This window comes from Pavona decussata, unplaced genomic scaffold (assembly GCF_977016875.1).
Source record: "Pavona decussata unplaced genomic scaffold, jaPavDecu1.1 SCAFFOLD_131, whole genome shotgun sequence".
NCBI classification, from domain to species: Eukaryota; Metazoa; Cnidaria; class Anthozoa; order Scleractinia; family Agariciidae; genus Pavona; species Pavona decussata.
This window is the reverse complement of record NW_028145545.1, coordinates 51,468-77,500: the sequence shown is the minus strand read 5'-3', so window position 1 is coordinate 77,500 and position 26,033 is coordinate 51,468. Positions and strand designations below refer to the sequence as shown.

Genomic DNA, 26,033 nt, shown 5'->3' with positions numbered 1-26,033 from the left:
AAGAACTCGACGACAGGAAGCGTCCGTAATAAAAGTTATACACAGCGAAGCGCATTCACCGACAAAAAGGTAAGCTATGAAAATGTTCACGATAAGTCGGAATTTAAGCTAATATATGTATAGTGTGACCGGAATAATTGCAAATGCTGTAGAACGGCTAAGTCAGGCTAGAAATGGTCTTCTTGACCATTTTGAACCTTTCATTTGATTTAAAACGAATCTTGTTGGTCTTTGGGAACACTTGCAAGCATGTGATCACTCGGCGTTTTTTACTTCCAAGCACCAAAGATTGATCCTTTGTTACTGTACGATCATATTCGACCATGAACCATGTTTCATCGACATCTGAATATTTCAGAGAACGATATATCCAATGCCCTAATTTAAGGTACTTGCGAAAAAACACTGACATTAAATAATTATTTGTGTGAGAATAAAACAAAGTAAGAACAATCTTTCAAGGTTATTAACGGAAGAAAATAATTTTATATAGCCAGTATCACCTCAAAAAATTCATTTGGTAAGTCAGTTGTTACTTTGAACGAGAATTCGCGTTTACTTCGGGCACCCTTAATTTAAAATGAGCAACGTGTTATCATGAAATCATCTCGTGATCCCAATCTTGCTGACCAATTAAAAATTCCCTTTTCAAATGTGCTCACGCATTGTTCAGGTGATGCTACAGGAGAGGATTTCTAACGCAACATTGTTAATTAAAAGTTGATTCCATGTAATAACCCGCGGAAACTTTTTAATGTAGCAATCAGGACCAATTTCGATATACTAGAAATCTAGCTTTACTACCAACCTTACGGGAACAAAACAAAAGAAATTAATTATTCATCTTTATACCATAATTGATCATAATCGGTATATAATTCATTTACTTTTAAAACCAATGTTCGGCTACAACTTTAGCCGTACTACATAGCAAGTGAGGAAGAATCGAAAAAAATGTACAGTCAAATGAAGACAAATGTAAATTTTCAAAATATTATGTTTCTCCTTCACATTCCTGTTGCAAATGAATCAACATGGTCCCGCCAGGGAAGATTCTTGCAAATGTTAACCTCCAACCAGATTCTAAAAGGTGTATAAATATGTGCTTTCTTAATGGAGGAGGATATAGTTTTATGTACCGAAATTAAAACGAATTTCTAACAAGAACAACGTTTTCGTTATTTATTACGTGTAAAAATATATTTTTCAAAAAATGTCATGTATTGATGATTCATACGATAAGTAACTGTAAAACAATTATCATTCCCCGTACTAGAAGACTAAAATATGATCATTCTGTGACTAAAACCATTTTCGTTTTGTTGTTAGTTTATTTTAAACATAGCAAAAAATATTTATTTTTTTTTTATTTATCCGGGGCCTCTAAAAATCTCAAAACTTCTACAAAAATCAATCCTTTTTTATTGTTGCCGTGACGATCTCAGTCATCGGAAAGTATGCTGTTTGTGGCGAAAGTCAGATATTACGCCACAACTCATACAGTTTATATCACTACCAAAAAAACTTCGAAACGCTGAAGAAGTCGACGACAGGAAACAGCCGTAATAAAAGTTATACACAGCGAAGCGCATTCACTGACCAAAAGGTAAGCTTAAACATGTTCGCGATAAGTCGGAATTTAAGCTAATATATGTATAGTGTGACCGGAATAATGCCGAATGCTGTAAAACGGTTAAGTCAGGCTAGAAATGGTCTTCTTATCCATTTTGAACTTTTCATTTGATTTAGAACATATCTTGATGGTCTTTGGGAACACTTGCAAGCATGTGGTCACTCGGCGTTTTTTACTTTCAAGCACCAAAGATTAATCTGGCTCAAGCGCTAAACGAGCCATACCGTTTGTTTCTGTGCGATAATATTCGAGCATGAACCATGTTTCATCGACATCTGAATATTTCAAAGAACAATCCCATGCCCTAATTTAAGTTACTTGCGCACAAACATTGATATTAAATAATTATTGATGTGAGAATAATACAAAGTGAGAACAATCTTTCAAGGTTATTAACAGAAGAAAATAATTTTACATAGCTAAAGCCTCTAACAAAATTCATTTCGTAACTTGTCAGTTGTTACTTAGGACAAAATTCGCGTTTACTCCGGGCACCCTTAAAAATGAGCAACGTGTTATCATGAAATCATCTCGTGATCCCAATCTTAGTGACCAATTAAAAATTCCCTTTTCAAATGTGCTCACGCATTGTTCAGGTGATTTTACAGGAGACGATTTTGAACGCAACATTGTTAATTAAAAGTTGTTTCCGTGTAATAACCCGCGGGTAATTTTTAACGTAGCAATCAGGACCAATTTCGATATACTAGAATTCTAGCTTTAGGGGAACAAAACAAAAGAAATTAATTATTCATCTTTATACCATAATTGATAATAATCGGTATATAATTCATTTACTCTTAAAACCAATGTTCGGCTACAACTTTAGCCTTACTTCATAGGAAATAACGAAGAATCCAAAAAATATACAGTCATACGAAAAATAGACAATTCTAAATTTTCAAATTACTTAGTTTCTCCTTCACATTCCTGTTGCAAATAAATCAACATGGTCCCGGCGGAGCAGATTCTTGCAAATGTTAACCTCTAACTAGATTTTAAAAGGTGTATAAATATGTGCTTTCTTAAAGGAGGAGGATATAGTTTTAGGTACCGAAATTGAAACAAATTTCTAACAAAAACAACTTTTCCATTATTTATTACGTGTAAAAATATATTTTGCAAAAATTTCGTGTATTGATGATTCATACGATAAGTGACTGTAAAAAAATTATCATTGTCCGTACTAGAAGACTAAAATAATACCATGTTGTTACTAAAACCATTTTTTCGGGCTCGTGAGAACCGTGCGGTAGAAATTAACTTCGTGGCTCAAAAATAGAACTTTTAAAAATTATTTGCGAATATCGCTCTTACAGAAGTGATTCTGGTCTCTCTATAAACGTTAAGAAAAGGAAAATACAGGAAAAATAACATTTGGTTGTTTCCGACAATATCTCAACGTTCAAAATTTTTTCGTGTTCGCAATCACATATTTGATAAAATACTCGCGCGTTAGAAATAAACTTTGCGGCTCCAAAAATAAACTTTCAAAATCTAATTTCTCCTCGTTGTGACTGAAACTACAAGAAACAATTATTTCGAGCTCAATGTCCTTGACCAACCTCAAAGATTTAAAGTGACTTCATTTATCGGTGACCTGTTTCCTTTTCCACAGTTCGTTGATTGAATAATTCGTCAACTTAGTGGATTTTTAACGGTTGCAACAAAGTCCGACATTCACCAGAGAGGTAAACATTTTTTCGCTGACTGATCGATTGGATTATGAATTTAATAGGATCTCTTTGAATTGCGACAATGTGGGGAGATTTTTAGGACGGTGCCTACTTTTTCAATCTACTGCCCATACGTTCTGCGCGGTTTAAAACCATGCGATAATAAAGCTTCAAATTGAAAAAAAAAGCCATACATTGCTTTGTATTTTACGGCTTTTTAGAATAATTGTTGCTTAATTATCTCTAACAAATGCGTGGTTACCCCCGATTTTCTTTCTGGATTCCAATAGTTCTTGCTTAGACCTGCTTTACCCGCATGGTTATAAACAGCGCAAAAATACTTCGGTATTAGTAGCCTACAGAATTCAGCGGCAAGACTAATTTTTAGAGCTCCTAGATACTGTCATATCACCCCATTATTAACTGAATTTCATTGGCTAAATATTAAACATAGAATTTATTTCAAAATAATTTTAATCACATATAAAGCTCTCCATGGCACCGCCCCAAAATATATACGGGACTTAATCACATTGAAGCCGAACTCCAGTTATGGTTTGAGATCCAATGATAACTATACGCTCAAACCACTGGCAGTTAAAACGCTGCCCACCCTCGGGGACCGAGCCTTCGCTACTGCGGCTCCTCGATTGTAGAATGGACTACCTCTAGAACTCAGGAAGGAACACAGTCTTAACATTTTTAAACGGAAACTTAAGACTCTCCTTTTTAAAAGAGCATATCTCGATTAGTCCTTTAGAATTACTTTTATACGATTTTTAATTTTTAACAGAATTAGTTAGCATGATGTTTATGATCTAATTTTTATGCTTTTACAGTTTACTTTTTAACACTGTATATATTGTTTAATTAATACCATTTGTAAAGCGCATTTGAAAACTTCAGTTGAATTTGCGCTTAAGAAATGATGATGATTATTATTATTATTATTATTATTATTATTATTATTATTATTATTATTATTATTATTATTATTAGGCACCATCCTCAACTGGAATTACCAGATTTGCCAAGACTTCATTCACAATACTTTTTCTTGTTTCAAATCGCAAATGATCTTTTTTACGGAAATATGTTTGTTGTAGTGATTTCAAGAGGTAATCGACACTTAACTAAGATGTTTTTGATCGTAGCGCACAGCCAGAACACTGAAAAGGTTTCTAACCCAATCTAGACAACAGGTGGAGGGGGGTTGGCGGTTCGGTGGGGAAGGGGGCTTTGAACGTGAATATTTTTTTTTGCAAAATTTGAATAAACGCCAGGAAACTTCAGCAATTTTTTAACAAATTTATCTGCAAACTTTTTGAAGTCGTCAGTGAACGTTCGCAGACTGCTGTTACCAGGTAACCGATTGTTGATAGGCAGAAAATTTTGATTACTTTCGGTTTAATTTTGGCCCTTTTTCTTAAGTTTTGGGGAAATCTAGAAATCCAAGGTGGCGGAACCATGATGTCCGCCATTCAATCATGATGCACGGGTTATCACGTAATATGACGTTATAACTTCCCGCCCGGAAGGAAACATCTTGGGACGTTCCCGCGCCAGAAGAAAACAAAGGCACGATCTATATAATCTACATTTTATCTAATTATAACGTAAAAAACAAAAACAAAAACCCCTCCCCCACACTTTCCGAGAAAGAGGTGCCTATCCCCGTGATAAGGTACTTAGAGGATAAGAGAATACCCTCTGGGTAGGGGATCATTATCTTCACAATAATAACAGCAATTCTGTCTGGAGGGTCGCAATCCCCCTGAGAGTGGTCATTTATCCTTCCAGAGCTGGGATACTAAGACAGAGCTCATGATTTCCTCCGGTTATGGCGAGATAATTCCCTGTGCTCTTCAGTCCCTCTTGGGGGAGGGCTCGTACTATCAAAGTTGAAGTGTTGACTATGGTTGAGGGAGAGTTCGAAATTTGATCGGGGATTATCATCTTCCATGAAATAGGTACAGCTCTTTAGAGTTTCTGTGCTCTAGGGTAAAAACTTTAAAAATTGCAAAAGCCGTGAACGAAGATCCTGCTTGCTTGTTCGTTGGATCTCACAGAAGATCTTATCAGCCAAACTTGAAAAATAAACGACGAGAAGCCCAAAGACTACTGCAAAGCTGACACAACGTAATATATTTTAGAACAATATTTCGGCTGGCCAAACCAGCCTTCTTCAGGTTTAGATGTTACTAAATTATATAAATTAAATTACAATATTATATTATGGAGGATGTTGCAATAGATAGGAGCGGCGGAAATGACGTTTACAAGGTGGTACCAAAAGATAAGAAAATAATTAAAATCAAATATAAGAAAAAAAAATAAAAATTACAATTCATCACGTCTATTCAAACCATGGGATTCCAAGGTCCCCACTAAATCTATAAGAAAAGACTCTAGCTCTGGCTTTGCTGATTGAATCACGTGAGGAGTGGATAACTTCAAATGGTATTAGTTGCATGTCAGTGGTTAGGTTGAGAAAGAAACTGTTCAGAAACAGTGGTTGGTTTGGATGTAATGTTAGTTTTGTCAACTGGGCATCTATGTTCGTTGAATCTGTCTTTGAGACGTCGCTTAGTTTCATCTATGAATTGTAAATGGCAGCGGTTACATTGTACCATGTAGATTAAATTTTTGGTTTTACAGGTTATGTGTGAAGTGATTTTACGAGTTTCGCCTGTGGAAGAAAATGTATAATTTTTAAGACCGTTAGTAATGTAAGGACAAGTGGCGCAATTTTGTGGACAAAATTGCGCCACTTGTCCTTACATTTCTTTCTTTCTTCGGGAGAAACATTACTAATATCAGATGATAAAACTTTCGTTTTTAAAATCCAACTGGCGTGTGTTGTACAGTGTATAATTATAACAGGTGATTTCCTTTGTTGTTTATCAGTTCACCATGAGGGTCGTCTGCTTTGTTATTCTTGCTCTTCTGATAGTGTCCACCGCTGCGCGATCTTTTCGTAAACTTAAAGGTACGTGTTATAACATAAAGCCATAAAATGCAGAAAAAAGTAACATTATTGAAGTTTAACTCACTCGAAACTGTTATATGCTGATATGCTCCACTTGCCGTTTCTAAATAATAATTTGAATAAAATATATAACAGAAATACCGACCAATAAAACGCTAACACGAGGTTTAACACCACTAAGCTGGGGATAGGGAGAGAGCAAGAAGAAGATTCGGGCGCCGTTAAATTTTCCTAAGTTAAAAGTTATCTGACAACAATTTCGTCTGAGTTGTCATTGTTGAGCTATCTTAGTAGCATGTTGTTAACATTTTCATTTTTTCGATTTCTTTTTTCTTCTCCTTCTAATGTGAAAAGGTGGAGGCCGTTTAACGTTCGAATTTGACGTTTCTACATCATGTGCACTTTTTTTTTTCCTCTTTTGGATTTTAATTACCCTTCAGTAATTAATTTAACTATATAGAGATATCTATAAAGATGGCAAAACTAACAAGGAAGGCGGTTATTGAGGAATAACGAACTAATTCCCAGATCATGTTACGTCATGATAGTTGCCTCAATGATGATGAAATACCGTATATTATGCGTGAACTGAAATAATTATGTTCTCTGTTAAAATTGTTTTCCTGCACTTTGTTATTCGATCGTAGTGGCCCGGGATGCCAATTTCGACCATACCGACGTTGATTTTGATGTCTCCAAGGACGAGAGGAGCTTGGATGAACTACTTAGTGATCCAAGCTGTACTTTGAAATGCGTGGAACTTTATTGCCGCCGTCAGACAAAATGCGACATTTGCTGCCCTTCAACTTCATGAGTAAGTTTCTTGTTAGAGAGCAACAATCCGTGGAGACTCGAGGCAAGAAAGTCAACTTGTTCCGCCCGTGGAGTTTTGAATTTAATTTGGATTTTGTTGGCGCCAAATGTCGTGGTTCAATGCACAGGCTCACAAACGGTGAAATACACCTTGTGAATAAACAGTCCTCAAATGATTGAAGAGTTCGATAACGTGTTTAGTGTGTTTATCGAGGCAATCTCTCCCAAAATGTGAAACAAGCTGTCCGTATCCTGTGTGTGAAAGGGGTGTTGAACCCGACTTATTTCTTATTTCTTGTTTTCGGGCTAACAAATTTTAGAAATTCTAAATACTGCCTCGTAAGTACTCGTACATATATTTTCGGAAGATTCTTTACTTTTTGTCTCGAGCGCAAAACGACGCCTTTAACTTCTTTACCCGGAAAGTTCTCCAGTTGATGTCAATTTCGCTTTTAATTAGAAATTTCATGCAAATGGCGTAATGTCGGTATAGGATGCGTTCCTTTGGCATGATCCAGATCAGGATCAATGATCCAAGATCACTCGGATCATGCTGCATCGAAAGAACCGAGGAATCCACACTGGGAATTGAAAGAATTCCTCTATTCCTTTGATGCACCATGATCCGAGTGATCTTGTATCATTGATCCTGATCTGGTTTACCACCATATCAGAAAACCCGCATTTACAAATTCCGAGAACCGAGGGTTAAAAGTCCATTTTTTATTTGTAAATCAAAATCTGTGTCTTTCTTTTTCAGGTGTTGAGTCTGGCAATGCAGTAATGTTTTGAAGCACTTATTGGGGACTTTGATGATTAACTAATTCTAAAATGGGGGTATATAGTATGATTAACTCGAAAATAAAAACCTTTACTGGACAGGTGAATTTTTGTCATTTTCTTTAATAATTTATGCATGCTGCTATCATCGGCTGTTTTCTGGGCATCATCTTCCAGTCTTCCAACTTTTTAGTTTTGACAACAGAGACACGCGTCTTTTGGCAACGGGATTCATCGTTGAGAATATTTATAAACTGTACATTTCCCGGGATCCAGATTTCAATAGGAGAAGTAGCCAACACCACATTCTTAAACTATGGTATATGACAAATCAAATAAAATTCTTTCTATGTGTATAATTTCATACAAAAAAACTAAGGCATTTCCGCGCTGAATTTCAGTTGTTTGTGGTAATAGTGAATCGAATGAGCCGTAAAACAGACACTGTTTTGATGAGGTGACTTAAACATATTGCCAATATATGACATGAAGTCATAGTTTGAAATCACTAAAGTTTTTTTGTTTGTTTTGTTTTGTCTGTTGCGATCCCGAGAACAAGTTTTTTCTTTGGGATCGTTTACACTAAACTTTCTTATAATTTTTAAATTTATGTAATGTTTAAAACACGAGCAGCTGTGTTTTATCGGAATTTAAAACCACGAGGCGTAGCTGAGTGGTTTTAGACCCGATAAAACACGTGCTGCGAGGTTTTTGAACGGCTTCAAAAACATTCCTGGAAAAGCGTGTGTCAAGCGAGTTCATAACAATGATGCTTTTGTGAACGTTGGAAATTAGCATACGAGAAAAACATTAAACACCGCATAATAATAAGGAGGAGGTTTTATCGGATACAAAACCGTATCGACCATTTGATAGGTCAATGGGCTTATGAATTATTAATGACTTTTCGAAGCGCTTTTTTAAAAAAATCTCAGGAACGGCTCCATAAATTATCGTAAGATCTTCGTTTTTCATTTTTGATGATGTTAACAACTTTATTCCCACAATTTCAATGAAATTGATTTTCAGTAACTTATGGTAATAGATCAATGCGTAGGATATTCCACTATGACATATATTGTATTGCATAGGACCGGGATTTTCTTCTACTGGGTATCTGCAATATAAAAATTACGAAAGAATGTATACGCATTCATTAAAATATATTACCATACAAAACCAACGTTGAGTTTGTAACGCAAGCTTTACCGCCGTTTTAGTCGTTTTCTTCACCGTTCAATTTAAAAGAGTTCCATAACATCATTTTAATAAAACCTTCACATAAAATTGTTGACATTATCAAGCATGCGTGCTAAAAATCTCTCAAGCTGTTTTTGAGATTTTAGCAAACCGCGCAAATTTGAAAATTGCAAGAAAATTCTAAGGCAAGCTAGCTACGTGACAGGTTAAATTCGTTCTCAAGCTCGCGACTTTCACTACATCAAGCAGTAACCAGTCTCGGCAGTATTTTCATTTCATCTTTTGCAAGAGTTGTTTATTGTTTATTCTTTCTATTTACATTATGATACAAAGACTACATGGTTTGAAACGCTTCCGCTTATAAATTTATCAATTTTTTCCACTTTTGTATATTTTGTTTTCCATATACCATAGTTTAAGATTGTGGTCTTAGTGTTTCTAATTCAAATCTGGAACACACAAAATTCCGTTAATGCTCCCAACCCATGAGAGATAAGAACACAACAATGATATGTGGGGTAAGGGGTTGGGAATGAAGTACTCCAATAGCAGGCCAGTGGAACTAAATGCCATCAATAACTGAATCACTAATCTGGCTTGGTAAGGGGGGTCAAAGCCCCCTCCTCTCCGGGGATACAGGTCACAAACACCTGGGAGAGGTTCCTAATCCTTTTCGGGGCTGCAGTCACAATACCCCAAAAGAGGTCCTTACTCCCTTTCAGGGCTGCAGGTCACAATACCCTGAAAAGGTCCCTACTCCCTCTCAGGGCTGCAGGTCACAATACCCTGAGAGAGGTTCCTAATCCTCTTCGGGGCTGCAGTCACAATACCTCGAAAGAGGTCCTTACTCCCTTTCAGGGCTGCAGGTCACAATACCCTGAAAAGGTCCCTACTCCCCCTCAGGGCTGCAGGTCACAATACCCTGAGAGAGGTCCCTAGTTCTAAGGGAGTTTAGACTCATGGTTACCATGGTAACCCATCAATTCTGTGAGTCTATGGGGCCAAGAGTGCCTGTAAGGGGGCACTTCATCCCCACAAATACACAAAGTGTAGTCCCCATAGACGAAACAACCCCGACCCCTAAAATAAGTAATGAATTAACTAATTAAAGGTATCACCTAACAGCTGACGGGAAACCCCAGAAAGAAGGGAAGGTGGGCACTGAACATATCTTTCATAGCAGTCAGTGGACCTAGTGTGGTCCCCCGGTAGGACAAATAATTTGTCATAGCCAAAACAGGGCAGACCCGCAACTCGCCCCAGGGCCACTTCCCTGGAAAGGTTTTCTGAAACAATATTTGGTTGGGAAAGGGTAGTGGGCAGATTCCTAGAGAATCTAGCAACACGTCTCCCAGTAAAACCCACATCGGCCCCATACCTAAGATTATTACACAATTTGGAGACAAATTCCTGATCAGGATGATTAATCAATGTTTCCTCAAGTCGTCGTACATTAATAGGGGTCGGGAGGGGGCAAGTATTGTTCTCACTTTCGATGAGAGGAACTTGACTTTGAGCTGCCACCATGGTCACTATCCCTATCCCTCCCCCCTTCCCGCTCTGGTTGCCGCACAGGGTGGACCGGGCAGTCAACCCTTGGGTGCAATCCACTACATCTGTTACACACATGTCTAAAATAGCAGGAGTCTCTATTACATGTGCCACTCCTATTGTAAAAGTTGGATGTGCCTCTGTTCGCGTCCCCTGTTATAGACACATTTCGCTGGGGTCCATTGGAAAAAAGCGGATACTCTTCTTTGAGTATCGCTGGTGACACAGTTAAAATGGTTAACCAAAGCTGAGTGTCAACCACTGACCAATTAATAGACTTATTTACGCTAGCTTTCTGGCGAAACTTAAAGTCATAAATGGCCCATCCTAACCCTTTGTGCACACAGGCTGCGTATCTAATTAAACTCACATATTGCAAGAGTTCCTGCGATCGTGTTGGGAACTTGTCGATTAGTACACTCATATAGGACGTAAAAGCAGTGGTCCACTGTTCAATATCGGTAATAGAGGTGGAGGCCGTCTGCTTCGATTTCTTCGACACCTTAACGACGGAGTTCTCTAAAGAGAGGACAAGATTATCCTCCTCGTCGTGCAGCGACAGGTTCTTAGGAAGAAGTTTGGAAAGATCAAAAAACTCACCCCATTGGATGTCTTTGATATTCTGCCCTGGGATGTCTTGGAAGGGTGATGCGAAGTTTACCGCCGCAGTGTTCGTGGGAACTGTCGTTTCGGGCGCTGTGCCACGCACAAGCGAAGCGGGCCTTTGGGCAAGGAGGCTCGACGAAGCACTCACAGCGGCCCTAGCCGCTTCGGTCGCTATCTCCCTGGCAGATTGTTTCACAGTGTCCGCAATTGATTGTTGGATCGTCTGTATCTGGCCGTCTGTAAACTCAGTGCGCTCTTGCCTGTGTGCCGCCGTTTCGTCGTTGTTTGGAGTTGCTGGTTCATGTTCATTGATGTTTTGAACCTGAGTTGGTGGTGGATTGTTCAGCTCCCGGAGTCGGCGTTCGAGAGTCCTTCGGACTCCTGTCGACGGAATCCCATGTTGAACGCAAAGAGAGTGAAGGTCGGCGATGGATAGGGCTCCAAGCACGGTCGGGTCGATATTCGCTTGTGCGCCTGGGCGAGAAATATCGACCGGCGTGCTCGTGGCGGCATGATTTGCGGTCCTGAAACTTGAAATCGCCTCACAGGATCGCCTCACAGGATAGGGAAACCGTCTCAGAAGCGAGCGAAGAAACAAATTGAACGGCTGCGAAAGTTATTAAAAGACACGTGGTAGAACAAGACAACTACAGTTTGCTAGCTCGCAGCGAAGGAATGAATGAACACACGACTCGTGCTCGATGTCTGAGGATTGATTGACAGTGAAATACCAGCCGATTCTGATTGGCTCAGCGTACCGTTTGCGTTACTAATGCATGTGATCCCGATAAACTTTGGACTGTGAAACCCTACCCCCTGCCTTAAAGTATGTCACACAACCAGCACGTAATCTCTCATGGTTGTCCCATTAACTTAAATTTATGAGGACATAAATTGGTCTTGGAATATGAATAGCCGTGCCTTGAGGAAATGCCAAGGACAGTTTGCAATGTTGTCACCCGCTGACATTTGCACTTCACGAAAATTCGCCTTTTAGCACCTTTGATCAGAAATCAAGGTCCTAACAAATTAGTCTGAAATAGGCATCGAGATATGTCCAACGTTAGTGGAACGTTATACCTTTCGGACGCGCAGCAAGGCTATTTTCGTACAACTTTCTAGCACATATCCTTATAGTTTGTCTTGCGATCCCTAGGCCAAACACTCTCATGTAAAAGAGTGCTGAAAGTTTCTCTCCCATGGCGATTCTTCTATTGCTTTGAGGGGATAATATGCAATTTGTATGAAAACCGTGTGCGTAAAAGTCGACAGAGCAAAACCTGGTTCGAGTTGTAGCAGGAACCAAAACGAGGCTCTCTCCTGTGGCACCATATTTATTTGCGGCTGAGTAAACAGTTAGCACTTTTGGCGTTCTAGCAGACGGCTGAGGTATTAACTGATCAAAATAGTTTTTTCTGAATTTTTTCCGTGGATTCCTTGAAAGTAGTTAACGTTTCTTGGGGAGTCTAAAAGCCTGTATTGTTTGCCTGCGTATGGTAGTTCATTGGCAAAACAAAGTCGTCTGCAAGGGACGGCAAATGTAAATCTTAAATTTTATTTCTTTGATGTCGGAAAGAATTCTGACAAGATTTCAAGGCAGCAGAGCCATGAAATTGACAATTTTATCCACTGTCAGCCAAAAACAGGTGAAACAAATGTGTCGTTTAGATGATACAGTATTTTTGAATTAAATTTTTTACATCGCTGCACCTGAAATCAGCGGTGCGTGCAAGTTAGTAAAGTTTCAGGTTTTCGTGTACATACCTAAAAAGTGCAATGAACCAATCAGAACTCGAAGGAAACACATGTAACTGTCGTAAAGCGCGCGAAAACGCTGGTTAAGGTTCTCGTTGTTTAAGAAAGTGGCGAGTGTTTTAATAATCAATCACAGAGAGCAGTATCACGCAAAACCAAAGCAATCCGGGAAGTATCTTCGAAACCCAGTTAATTTAAGACTCTTAATTCCCTTATATCTCTGAAGTGAATATTTTATCAGAGATTGGAGATAAAATTATCCAAACAAAAAAGTGCTGACGACAGTGAAAACTCCCTTTTCCATCTTGTTTGTACGACCACTCTCGTTTGGTGACCGAAAAAAAAGCAGTCGTTTTGTTTTCTATCCGTACATGTTGCCGTTTAAATCACCTCGTTACATGCGACCAACGACGATTTTTGGAGTCCTTAACTGTTATTCTCTTTGGACATTAATCTGTTATTATGACCACTTGGGTATTAAATGTATAGCTATCTTCATTTAACCGTCGTTTAGTCTTTTGTTCTTTCCTTGAAAAGCAAAGTTCTCTCTCGCTTTCTTCGTGGCCGCTTTACCTTCGCATTTCAACAAACCAATTATTAATTTGTTTTCACTCATTAATCTTTTAAAAGCCCCATGAATTTCTTTTAACTTTGAGTAAAAATTCTGTTTTATATTATATTGGCATAGGTTCTTTTTGAAGAATGAAAGATCTTTCATAAATTCGTCAAAAGTTTCATAATCCAGTCTTTTCTTTCTTGTAACGCGTTCATGCATTTCTTTCAGTCTCTGAATATTTTCATTTATTTCATCAACAATCGCCTCACTTTGCTCTAAAAGAAGATGGATATAGACACGAACCTCGTGCAGCGCTCTCACGACCACTAATTTATCACTGTCTGAACAGGACTGGCCACTATATTTAAGGTTAAGTAGAGGTTCACGTAATTCTCTGAAATACAGAAAACATACAGTCTGACATACAGGTTGGCTCTTCCAGGTCAAACTGCAGTTGGTATAGAGAATCTAAAGGCTTGTCAAACATGTTAAGCGCGAAATGAAAACGACCGGGCTCGCTATAATCCCTGTTTCCTGCTATCAAAATTCATCCAGACGTGCCTTCAAATCGTAGATGCTTGAGATATGGAAAATCCTGTTCAAGTCTCACGTCTACATCACTTACTCTCCTTTCAGTTTCAACCTTCGGTTTTCCACCTCTGGCAAAATGTTTTAGACAAGTTAGAATTGTGGCACGCTCCTCTCCTTTGTAAAAAGGCAATATAAACTCCCCTAAGTCAGTAACCCTTGACGTCCCTAGCTCTCCTGTGATGTTGCGAGGGACTGTTCCTAACAAGATTAACGAAACGCAGGTGTTCAGCATCTGAAAAATGGTGTCAAGTCCTCGCACAGGGATTCCAGCTGTGTGGTTTTAAAACACTCGCAGTTAGAATCAATCATGTACCTTGAGATATCAAGGCTGGTAATTTCTATGTCCATTTTAATATTCCTGAATGTCTCCTTTACTTTTGAGATCTTCGAAAGGATGTTTTGACTCTTTAGATTGCCATAGCCGTTTCGGATGGTTTCTGCGAACTGACGCCACTCTTTTCTCTGTTGATCCCTTCAGTCCCTATTTCTTAGGTAGATCGTTCTAATTACAAAAAACGCAATTGTAAGAGACAAATTAAAGCAGTAGTAAGTTAAAATTATTTCGTCTCTGTGCGTTGTTGCAAATACCATGACCCTGGCGAATTGTTTCTTCCCTCTGGTAATCAGACTGATACTCGGTAAAGTTTGAATTAGGATAGAAAGGTGTTACTTTAGTCGTAGCATAAACTGGAAATCGAAATTCATTGCAACTGGAACAATGCTGTGCGCTTCTGAGGCATTAGTAGAAGTCACTTACGTTCAATGCACAAAATCGTGCTGGGTCTTCTAATTGTTATGTTGGAACGGTCTGGAAACTGAAAACTCGATTGTGTCACGTGTCATGGAAAGATGTTACTTTAGTCGTAGCATAAACTGGAAATCGAAATTCATTGCAACTGGAACAATGCAGTGCGTTTCTGAGGCATTAGTAGAAGTTACTAACGTTCAATGCACAAAATCGTGCTGGGCCTTCTAATTGTTATTTTGGAAAGGTCTGGAAACTGAAACTCGATTGTGTCACGTAAGAGTCTTTAGGGATTACGGATAACTTACAACCATAATGTTAGGGGTAAAGTATCACTAACTAAGAAAAAGTATTGAGATATTATAAGGGATAATCAACGTACCCGAAAGAGGTGCCTATCCCCGTGATAAGGTACTTAGAGGATAAGAGAATACCCTCTGGGTAGGGGATCATTCTCTTCACAATAACAACAACAATTCTGTCTGGAGGGTCGCAATCCCCCTGAGAGTGGTCATTTATCCTTCCAGAGCTGGGATACTAAGACAGAGCTCATGATTTCCTCCGGTTATGGCGAGATAATTCCCTGTGCTCTTCAGTCCCTCTTGGGGGAGGGCTCGTACTATCAGAGTTGAAGTGTTGACAATGGTTGAGGGAGAGTTCGAGATTTGATCGGGGTTTATCATCTTCCATGAAATAGGTACATCTCTTCAGAGTTTCTGTGCTCTAGGGTAAAAACTTTAAAAACTGCAAAAGCCGTGAACGAAGATCCTGCTTGCTTGTACGTTGGATCTTACAGGAGATCTTATCAGCCAAACTTGAAAAATAGACGATGAGAAGCCCAAAGACTACTGCAAAGCTGACACAACGTAATATATTTTAAAACAATAAGTTTCGGCTGGCCAAACCAGCCTTCTTCAGGCTTAGGCCTGGGGCAAACGTCGAATCTTAGTCGAACTTAATTCGTCGAACCTATTAATTTTGAAATAGGCGCATGAATGGTGCGACGTTTGCCGCAATTAAGTTCGACTCAAATTAATTGATTCGACTCCAGCATAAGTTCGACTTGCCAAGTCGGATAATGCGACAATGGTTCGGCGTTACAGCAAACGCCGTTCTAAACACGCGCTGAACTCAATTCATAAATCATGCAAATTACAAAATAATTGATTCAAATGTGATGGAATGCGCAAAAGTCACAAAAATACCGACTCCCCCATCTGCCAAACGCTATTTTCCCCCCCCCCTGACGAACATGCGCTGTACAAAGACAATTTCGCGACCAGAAATGGAGAGCTATCGAAAGTCATTGCTGACATCGCACAGCGTGATGGAAATGTGTTTTTCGTGTTTCATGAACACTAAATATAAATGATTGAAATGCAAATTGCCTATTTGCAATAAATGCTCAGTGTTTGAGTGTTCTCTTTCTATTTTTCGCAATTAATTGCCAAAGAAAAGCCCGACGAGCACTGTATTTCGGCATTTCGCTAGCAAGTCCTAGCAATAACTAGCCGCACATCGAGTGAATAGGGACCTTACGAATGCAAGACGGTGACGCCAACGCAAACATCATTTAAAAGTATAACTTTATTTCATTTGTGCTACTTCGCGATTATTTTAACTCATTCAACTTGTATACACAAACGACAAACTAGCCAGGAACCAAATTGGTAGGAGTACCGTTCAAGTTAAGGAAGAGAATGAAAAATTCACTCCCGTGGGTTCACGTTCTCTACAAAACCTTGAATTTGGTCATTTCACGTTGTTGTTTTGCAGAGGACGACAAAGAAAGGTACCAAAATTTAAAACGCACGTGCAAAGCGATTGTTTTTGCTCATTAAACTTTTTACGCGGGATGCCCTGAGGGGGCATACCGTGTCTAAAAACGGGACAATTTCTTTTTTTTCTTCGTCGTAGCTACAAATCGCCACATTAATTTATTACGCGGGATGCCCTGAGGGGGCATACCGTGTCTAAAAACGGGACGATTTCTTTTTCTTCGTCGTAGCTTCAAATCGGTACATTAATTTATTCATTAAACTCACTCCTCTCCTACTCGGGGTGTATTGTTCTGATTGTCTTCAACAGAAGCAGGCCAATCAAAATCCATTCTTGTCGCTTACATCGCGAGGGAGGGGACCCACTCACCCCTACCTGTGTGACGTCAACGCATCATTTGATCTATTTATTAAAAACGGATTAAATTTGGCACCATATTGTTTATAACATGTTCTGGACTCAAGTGTGCCGTTTTCAAACGGAAATTTCACCATTTTGAAGCGGCAAATCAAAAGAATAACTTCTAAGAAGCACTCGACATTTAAAACGGTAGAAATTGGTGAGTTCATGGCGAAGGAATCGTGCTTTGTTTGACAGTCCTTGACAACGACGCGAGACTAAAAAGAGGTCATTGAGAAGCTTACGTTATCGTAATGGAATTCCACACATTTCCGGTGAAAGTCTGAGTCGCGTAACACAAGGAAAACAACGTAACGCGATCGTCGTGACTCAAACTATTCCATTAGCAAGGATAGATTTATCAATCGGCGAAGCATACAGTTGGAATAAATGAATGAGCCCCAGTGCCAGTGTAGCAGGCATCTTGTTTATGCATTAAACTCTGTCCTCCCCTAGTAAGGATATTTTGTTCTGATTGTCTTCAACAGAAGCGGCCCAATCAAAATCTTTTTTTCAGGCACATATCACGAGAGAGGGGACCCACTCATCACTTCCTGTGTGACGTCAAATCATCATTTGATTTATTCATTAAAACTAGATTAAATTCTTCCCTCTCCCAGAAGGGATCTATTGTTTTGATTGTCTTGAACAAAAGCGGCCCAATCAAACTCCATTATCCGCGCGTATATCACGAGGGAGGGGACCCACTCATCTCTACTTGTGTGACGTCAAAGCAAATCATCATTTGGAAAAGTTGTTTTCGTTCAATGGCGGCCACATGTCTGAATTTAGGACTCCGAATCTGCCGTTTTCAGAAAGAAAACGAACGTTTTTCGAGCGGTAAATCGAAATAATAACTTCTAGGTAGTACTCGAAAGTTGAAACGGTGGAAATTGTGAGAGTTCACAGCGAAGAAACTTCGCTTTTACAAACAGATCGAATAAATCAAAGCCAAGGAAGCCAGACCAGTTCAGCAGGGTCATGACGTTATTGCAGAGTTATTCCCGGTATGATTCCCAGTAACACAATGATAAAAATCGTTATCGCAGAGTGATTTCCCGTATGTTTCCCAATAACACAATGACAAAATGTCAAGCGGTCTCTCTGAATAAAACCATTGAATTATTTCAATTGCGAAGGAAAGAAAGTTTTTAAAAATCTGCGAAGCATACAATGGGGAATAAATGGGGCTACATTAAGCATTCCGTGTAATGCCATTAGAGGGGCATCTTGTTCATTAAACTCTCCCCTCTCCTACTCGGGATGTATTCTTCTGATTGTCTTCAACAACAGCCCGCCAATCAAAATCCATTCTTGTCGCTTATATCGCGAGGGAGGGGACCCACTCACCCCTACCTGTGTGACGTCAATTCATCATTTGATCTATTTATTAAAGACAGATTAAATTGTCGCGCATATTGTCTTAACATGTTGTGGACTCAAGTGTGCCGTTTTCAAACGGAAATTTCACCATTTTGAAGCCGTAAATCGAAAGAATGACTTCTAAGAAGCACCCGACACGTAAAACGGTGGAAATTGGTGAGTTCTTAGCGAAGGAATCGTGCTTTGTTTGACAGTCTTAGATCAAACACGCGAGACTGAAAAGAGGTCATTGAGAAGCTTACGTTATCGTAATGGAATTTCACGAATTTCCGCTGATAGTCTGAGTCACGTAACACAAGGGAAGCAACGTAACGCGATCGTCGTGACTCAAACTATTCCATTAGCAAGGATAGTTTTATAAATCGGCGAAGCATACAGTTGGAATAAATGAATCAGCCCCAGCATCACGCGTTATGCCAGTATAACAGGCATCTTGTTGTGTGTGGCGTTGTCGTCGCCGTCGCCGTCGCCGTCGCCGTCGCCGTCGCCGTCGCCGTCGCCATGGTGTTTTCGTAAGGTCCCTAATAGCACGGGGACACGTGCTTATTCCCGTGTTTCACGAAGTGCAACTTGAGAATTAGGGTCTACGCGGGTTCGACGTTTGCCAGCACACTGGAATTAAGTCGACTCTTTGTCGAACCTATTTTTAATAAATTCGACGCGACTTAGATTCGACGTTTGCCCTAGGCCTTAGATGTTACTAAATTATATAAATTAAATTACAATATTATGTTATGGTGGATGTTGCAATACATAGGAGCGGCGGAAATGACGTTTACAAGGTGGTACCAAAAGATAAGAAAATAAGTAAAATCAAATAAAAAAAAATTAAAAATTACAATTCATCACGTCTATTCAAACCGTGGGATTCCAAGGTCCCCACTAAATCTATAAGAAAAGACTCTCTGGCTTTGCTGATTGAATCACGTGAGGAGTGGATAACTTCAAGTGGTATTAGTTGCATCTCAGTGTGTCAGTGGTTAGGTTAAGAAAGAAAATGTTTAGAAACAGTGGTTGGTTTGGATGTAATGTTAGTTTTGTCAACTGGGCATCTATGTTCGTTGAATCTGTCTTTGAGACGTCGCTTTGTTTCACCTATGAATTGTAAATGGCAACGGTTACATTGTACCAAGTAGATTAAATTTTTGGTGTTACAGGTTATGTGTGAAGTGATGTTACGAGTTTCGCCTGTGGAAGAAAATGTATAATGTTTAAGACCGTTAGTAATGTAAGGACAAGTGGCGCAATTTTGTGGACAAAATTGCGCCACTTGTCCTTACATTTCTTTCTTTCTTCGGGAGAAACATTACTAATATCAGATGATAAAACTTTCGTTTTTAAAATCCAACCGGCGTGTGTTGTATAGTGTATAATTATAACAGGTGATTTCCTTTGTTGTTTATCAGTTCACCATGAGGGCCGTCTGCTTTGTTATTCTTGCTCTTCTGATAGTGTCCACCGCTGCGCGATCTTTTCGTAAACTTAAAGGTACGTGTTATAACATAAGGCCATAAAATGCAGAAAAAAGTAACAGTATTGAAGTTTAACTCACTCGAAACTATTATATGCTGATATGCTCCACTTGCCTTTTCTAAATAATAATTTGAATAAAATATATAACAGAAATACCGACCAATAAAACGCTAACAGAAGGTTTAACACCACTAAGCTGTGGATAGGGAGAGAGCAAGAAGAAGACTCGGGCGCCGTTAAATTTTCGTAAGTTAAAAGTTATCTGACAACAATTTCGTCTGGATTGTCATTGTTGAGCTATCTTAGTAGAATGTTTTTAACATTTTCATTTTTTCGATTTCTTTTTTCTTTTCCTTCTAAAGTGAAAAGGTGGAGGCCGTTTAACGTTCGAATTTGACGTTTCTACATCATGTGCACTTTTTCTTTTTTTTCTTCTTTTGGATTTTAATTACCCTTCAGTAATTAATTTAACTATATAGAGATATCTATAAAGATGGCAAAACTAACAAGGAAGGCGGTTATTGAGGAATAACGAACTAATTCCCAGATCATGTTACGTCATGATAGTTGCCTCAATGATGATGAAATACCGTATATTATGCGTGAACTGAAATAATTATGTTCTCTGTTAAAATTGTTTTCCTGCACTTTGTTATTCGATCGTAGTGGCCCGGGATGCCAATTTCGACCATACCGACGTTGATTTTGATGTCTCCAAGGACGAGAGGAGCTTGGATGAACTTCTTAGTGATCCAGGCTGTACTTTGGAATGCATGAAACTTTATTGCGGCGGTCTGCAGAAATGCGACCTTTGCTGCCCTTCAACTTCATGAGTAAGTTTCTCGTTAGAGAGCAACAATCCGTGGAGACTCGAGGCAAGAAAGTCAACTTGTTCCGCCCGTGGAGTTTCGAATTTAATTTGGATTTTGTTGGCGCCAAATGTAGTGGTTCAATGCACCCTCACAAACGGTGAAATAAACCTTGTGAATAAACAGTCCTCAAATGATTGAAGAAATCGATAACGTGTTTAGTGTGTTTATCGAGGCAATCTCTCCCAAAATGTGAAACAAGCTGTCCGTATCCTGTGTGTGAAAGGGGTGTTGAACCCGACTTATTTCTTATTTCTTGTTTTCGGGCTTACAAATTTTAGAAATTCTAAATACTGCCTCGTCAGTACTCGTACATATATTTTCGGAAGATTCTTTACTTTTTGTCTCGAGCGCAAAACGACGCCTTTTATCTTCTTTACCCGGAAAGTTCTCCAGTTGATGTCAATTTCGCTTTCAATTAGAAATTCCATGCAAATGGCGTAATGTCGGTATAGGCTGCGTTCCTTTGGCATGATCCAGATCAGGATCAATGATCCAAGATCACTTGGATCATGGTGCATCAAAAGAACCGAGGAATCCACACTGGGAATTGAAAGAATTCCTCTATTCCTTTGATGCACCATGATCCGAGTGATCTTTTATCACTGATCCTGATCTGGTTTACCACCATATCAGAAAACCCGCATTTACAAAATCCGAGAACCGAGGGTTAAAAGTCCATTTTTTATTTGTAAATCAAAATCTGTGTCTTTCTTTTTCAGGTGTTGAGTCTGGCAATGCAGTAATGTTTTGAAGCACTTATTGGGGACTTTGATGATTAACTAATTCTAAAATGGGGGTATATAGTATGGTTAACTCGAAAATAAAAGCCTTTACTGGACAGGTGAATTTTTGTCATTTTCTTTAATAATTTATGCATGCTGCTATCATCGGCTGTTTTCTGGGCATCATCTTCCAGTCTTCCAATTTTTTAGTTTTGACAACAGAGACACGCGTCTCTTGGCAACGGGATTCATCGTTGATAATATTTATAAACTGTAAATTTCCCGGGATCCAGATTTCAATAAGAGAAGTAGCCAACACCACATTCTTAAACTACGGTATATGGCAAATCAAATATAAATCTTTCTATGCGTATAATTTCATGCAAAAAACTAAAGCATTTTCGCGCTGAGTTTCAGTTGTTTGTGGCAATAGTGCATGAGCCGTAAAATAGACACTGCTTTGATGAAGTGACTTAAAGATATTGCCAATACGAGCCATGAGGTCATAGTTTGAAATCACTAAAGTTTTTTTTTTGTTTTGTTTTGTCTGTTGCGAACCTGAGAACTCGTTTTTTCTTTGGGATCGTTTACACTAAATTTTCTTATAATTTTTAAATTTATGTGATGTTTAAAACACGAGCAGCAGTGTTTTATCGGGATTTAAAACGGCGTGGCGTAGCCGAGCGGTTTTAGACCCGATAAAACACGTGCTGTGAGTTTTTTAAACGGCTTCAAAAACATTCCTGGAAAAGCGTGTGTCAAGAAAGTTCATAACAATGATGCTCTTATTGGGGTTGGAAGTGGAGGGCTCGGCAGCCTGGGTGCAGGTGATGGGGAATTTACGTGGGCCACAAAAAATACACTTAGAGGCTCGACGTTGGCCGTCACACAGTTACAGCCAGCACACTCATTGTCTTTATGGTATTTATAGCAAAAACCCTTAGAGATTGCCACAAATCGGTTGGTTTTTCCCGAACTCTGAGCAAGAGACTATGACGTAAGAGAGCGAATCCCTGTGCCCCATGATAATTATTTTCAATCTTTTTTCGGTTCGCGCCATGCTATTTTGGGAAATTATAATCCGCCATTGAGTTTAAAATTAAATGACGTCACTCTAACTGACCAATAAGATGTCGACATTAAAATAGCAACGCAAACAAAAATTGATTGAAAAAAATTTTCATGGGGAGAGGGGCATGTATGGGCGATTCGCTCTCTTACCTCATAGTCTCTTGATCTGAGCCAGTTTTCTGATACGGGGACTGCTGTGATCGTAGCCAGAGCTCCCAGTTAACATTACCCCATGGGATGGAAGTGGGTTGGGTCTGCCTCAGGAAATGAAAATGCTCATCAGAATATTTCCAGTTGTGCCCCCTGACTGCTAAATCTTGGATAAGGCATTCTAGGATACAGAGAAAAGCGGCAGACACTGTGGTCCAAAAACAAACTTACAGGCTGGTACTGGTATAGGAAATACATAAACACAGTCTCAACGAACTTACATAACAACTAACACCAGTACACAAGAAAGTAAATCATAATTTCAATATCAGAGGAGCAAAGCCCTATTTAATAAAAATAGAGGAACACAGCCTCAAAATAATGCTCACATGCCAGCAAAAAATAAAAATCGAGGAACGAAGCCTCGAATTAAAGCAAGTGTGAACATATGGCCAGCAAATAAGGGAGCAATGCGCGTTACAAAAAACAAGGCTGCAACGACCCCGGAATAAAAGGAGGAACTAACTCTCAAATTAAAGCTGACGTAAAAATTTTACAAACAGCAGTTGACACGAGAAACAAAGCCTCGAACTAACGTGAGCTGGCATAAACATATGACCAGCACAGATGACATCTAGGGCAATCTTATAATCCTTAATGCTGAAAGTTAAGCCGAGCACAGTCATGTTCTCGTGCTATGGGTGAGCAATCCGTTCTCAGCAATCCAACTTAGTTCAAATTTAACTCCAATAATGGTAGCCTGCGAATACAGCCGCCTCTCATTCGCTCCCGCTACTACGTGCGAAACGCGAAGAGAGAGAAGAGAAGTCTCTCTTTGCGTTTCGCACGTAGTAGAGGGAGCGAATGCGAGGCGGCTGTATTCGCAGGCTACAATAATGGCAACAGGGAAAGTGTAATCTGCAACATAAAACATTGGTCTGAGCATCAGGTCGTATCACAAGACGTGACCGAGCGGAATCCATTGGGTACTGGAACTTTCTTGTTTCTAAAGGTGCACCGCTGACAGTTCCAACAAGATATCAAAAAGAACAGAATAACGGCGAATTTCATCTTTGAAAAAAGAGAGAGAGAGAGAGAGAGAGAGAGAGAGAGAGAGAGAGAGAGAGAGAGAGAGAGAGAGAGAGAGAGAGAGAGAGAGAGAGAGAGAGAGAGAGAGAGAGAGAGAGAGAGAGAGAGAGAGAGAGAGAGAGAGAGAGAGAGAGAGAGAAAGAGAGAGAGAGAGAGGATGTAGCTGGGGTAGTAGCTAAAGTAGAATTTAATTTTCATATATAAAAATTGGCCTGTTGCCTCGTTCAAAGTTGTCTGCGCGATATCATACGGTAACGAATTTTAAGGCAACAATATTGCGTTAAAACCGTCTCTTGTAAAACCGCCTCAAAATCATGTTAGCAAATTTGAAAAGGGTACTTTAAGTTGATCAACAAGATTGGGATCACGGGATGATTTCATTAAAATAGTGCCCCTTGACACGTAACTCATTTTTAAGGGACCGTGGAGCAAATACAAATTCTCGTCCTAAGTAATAACTGACTTCAAATGAATTCTGTAAAAGGTGATAGTTATATAAAATTGTTTCTGTTTTTCGTAACCTTGAAGGATTGTTCTCACTTTTTATTATTCTAACATTAATAATTATCTCATTTTATTGTTTGTTCGCAAGAAACTTAAATTAGAGCATTGAATTGTTCCTTGAAATATTCAGATACTGATAAAATATGGTTTGTGGCATGGCCGAATATGATCACACACTAACGAAGGCACATGGCTTGTTTACCGATTCGGCCCAATCGATCTTTGGTGCTTGGAAGTAAGAAAACGGCGAGTGACTGCGTGCTCGCAAATTTTCCGAAAGACCTTCAAGATTTGTCTATGTGCTGCTGATAATTAAATTCAGACGCATCGCAAACATTTTTGCAGCTTACCTTTCTATCGGTGAATACTATTTTAACTTGATGAGATCTTTTTATATCCTTTTTCTTCCAAAAAAAATTATGCTTGAAAATAGTCTCTTTTTAATCGACAAGAATTGTAAATAGGTTTTGATAGCTCTTTTTTCTACTTTTAACGTGTAAATAACAATTTGCTTGGAATATTTTAATAAAGAGATTATTAATTTCTTATAATAATAATAATAATAATAATAATAACAATAATAATAATAATAATAATAATAATAATAATAATAATAATAATAATAATGATGATGATGATGATGATGATGATGATGATGATGATGATAATAATAATAATAATAATAATAATAATAATAATAAACTTTATTTCTGTCACAACTCTGTACCGGCAACTCTTTAAGGCCTAGGGCAAACGTCGAATCTAAGTCGCGTCGAATTTATTAAAAATAGGTTCGACAAAGAGTCGACTTAATTCCAGTGTGGTAGCAAACGTCGAACCTGCGTAGACCCTAATTCACAAGTTGCACTTCATTAAAACACGGGAATCAGCACGTGTCCCCGTGCTATTAGGGACCTTACGAAAACACCACGGCGACGGCGACGACAACGCCACAACACAAAAGGCTTAATGAGCAAAAACAATCGCTCTGCACGTGCGTATTACATTTTGGTAAATTTCTTTGTCGTCCTCTGTGTTTTACATAACTTGATTCATTGAAACTTTGCGATCAGTCTACAGATTTTAATCTCAGTCATACTATAATTCACATTTTCGTGTGTGGAATTAATTAAAATTTGAAAGCTGTTGGTTAAAGTACACTCGTTGAGATATAAAATTACGCTGAGGATATTGAGCCGGTAACTTACATTGAGAAAATTAGTCCTCAGGAACATTTTAGGTTGACTCCGTCATATGCGGTCTGTTTGTGCTTGTCAAATTCACAATAAGAATGAGGTAAATTAATATATAAGTGTGCATCTTAAACAGCTTTAACAAATTTTAATCAGCAACAAAGGTATATCGGTTTGGACTAACGATCGGTACATTAGGAGATAAATGTAACATTTCTGGAAATGACAGTTGACTACACGTATTTACTAGAATATGATCAAATGGAACTTACTTTTTTCCCTAATAAAATTGTTCTTTATTCCAAAAATTGAGAATTCCTAGGTGATTGACAGTTGCGAAGGCATGATTCAATCTGAAGTTGTAAAGAAAGTAAACAAGCGCCTGTATTTTTTGCGTCAGCTTAAGCGTGCACAAGTCAAGTCGGAGGAACTTTTGCTCTTCTATTTGACTTGTATTAGGCCTGTCACTGAATACGCATGCCCTGTTTATCATCATAGCCTCC

General features: G+C 38.9%; 1 long non-coding RNA gene across 1 annotated transcript; it reads left to right on the top strand.

Annotated features, from left to right (window-relative positions):
* Nucleotides 1–3,262: 3,262 nt before the first annotated feature.
* On the top strand, nucleotides 3,263–20,706 carry LOC146468351 (uncharacterized). Its single transcript, XR_014867500.1, has 3 exons — nucleotides 3,263–3,324; nucleotides 19,863–19,944; nucleotides 20,596–20,706. It is a non-coding gene; the product is annotated as an uncharacterized LOC146468351 (long non-coding RNA).
* The last annotated feature ends 5,327 nt before the right edge of the window (nucleotides 20,707–26,033 follow it).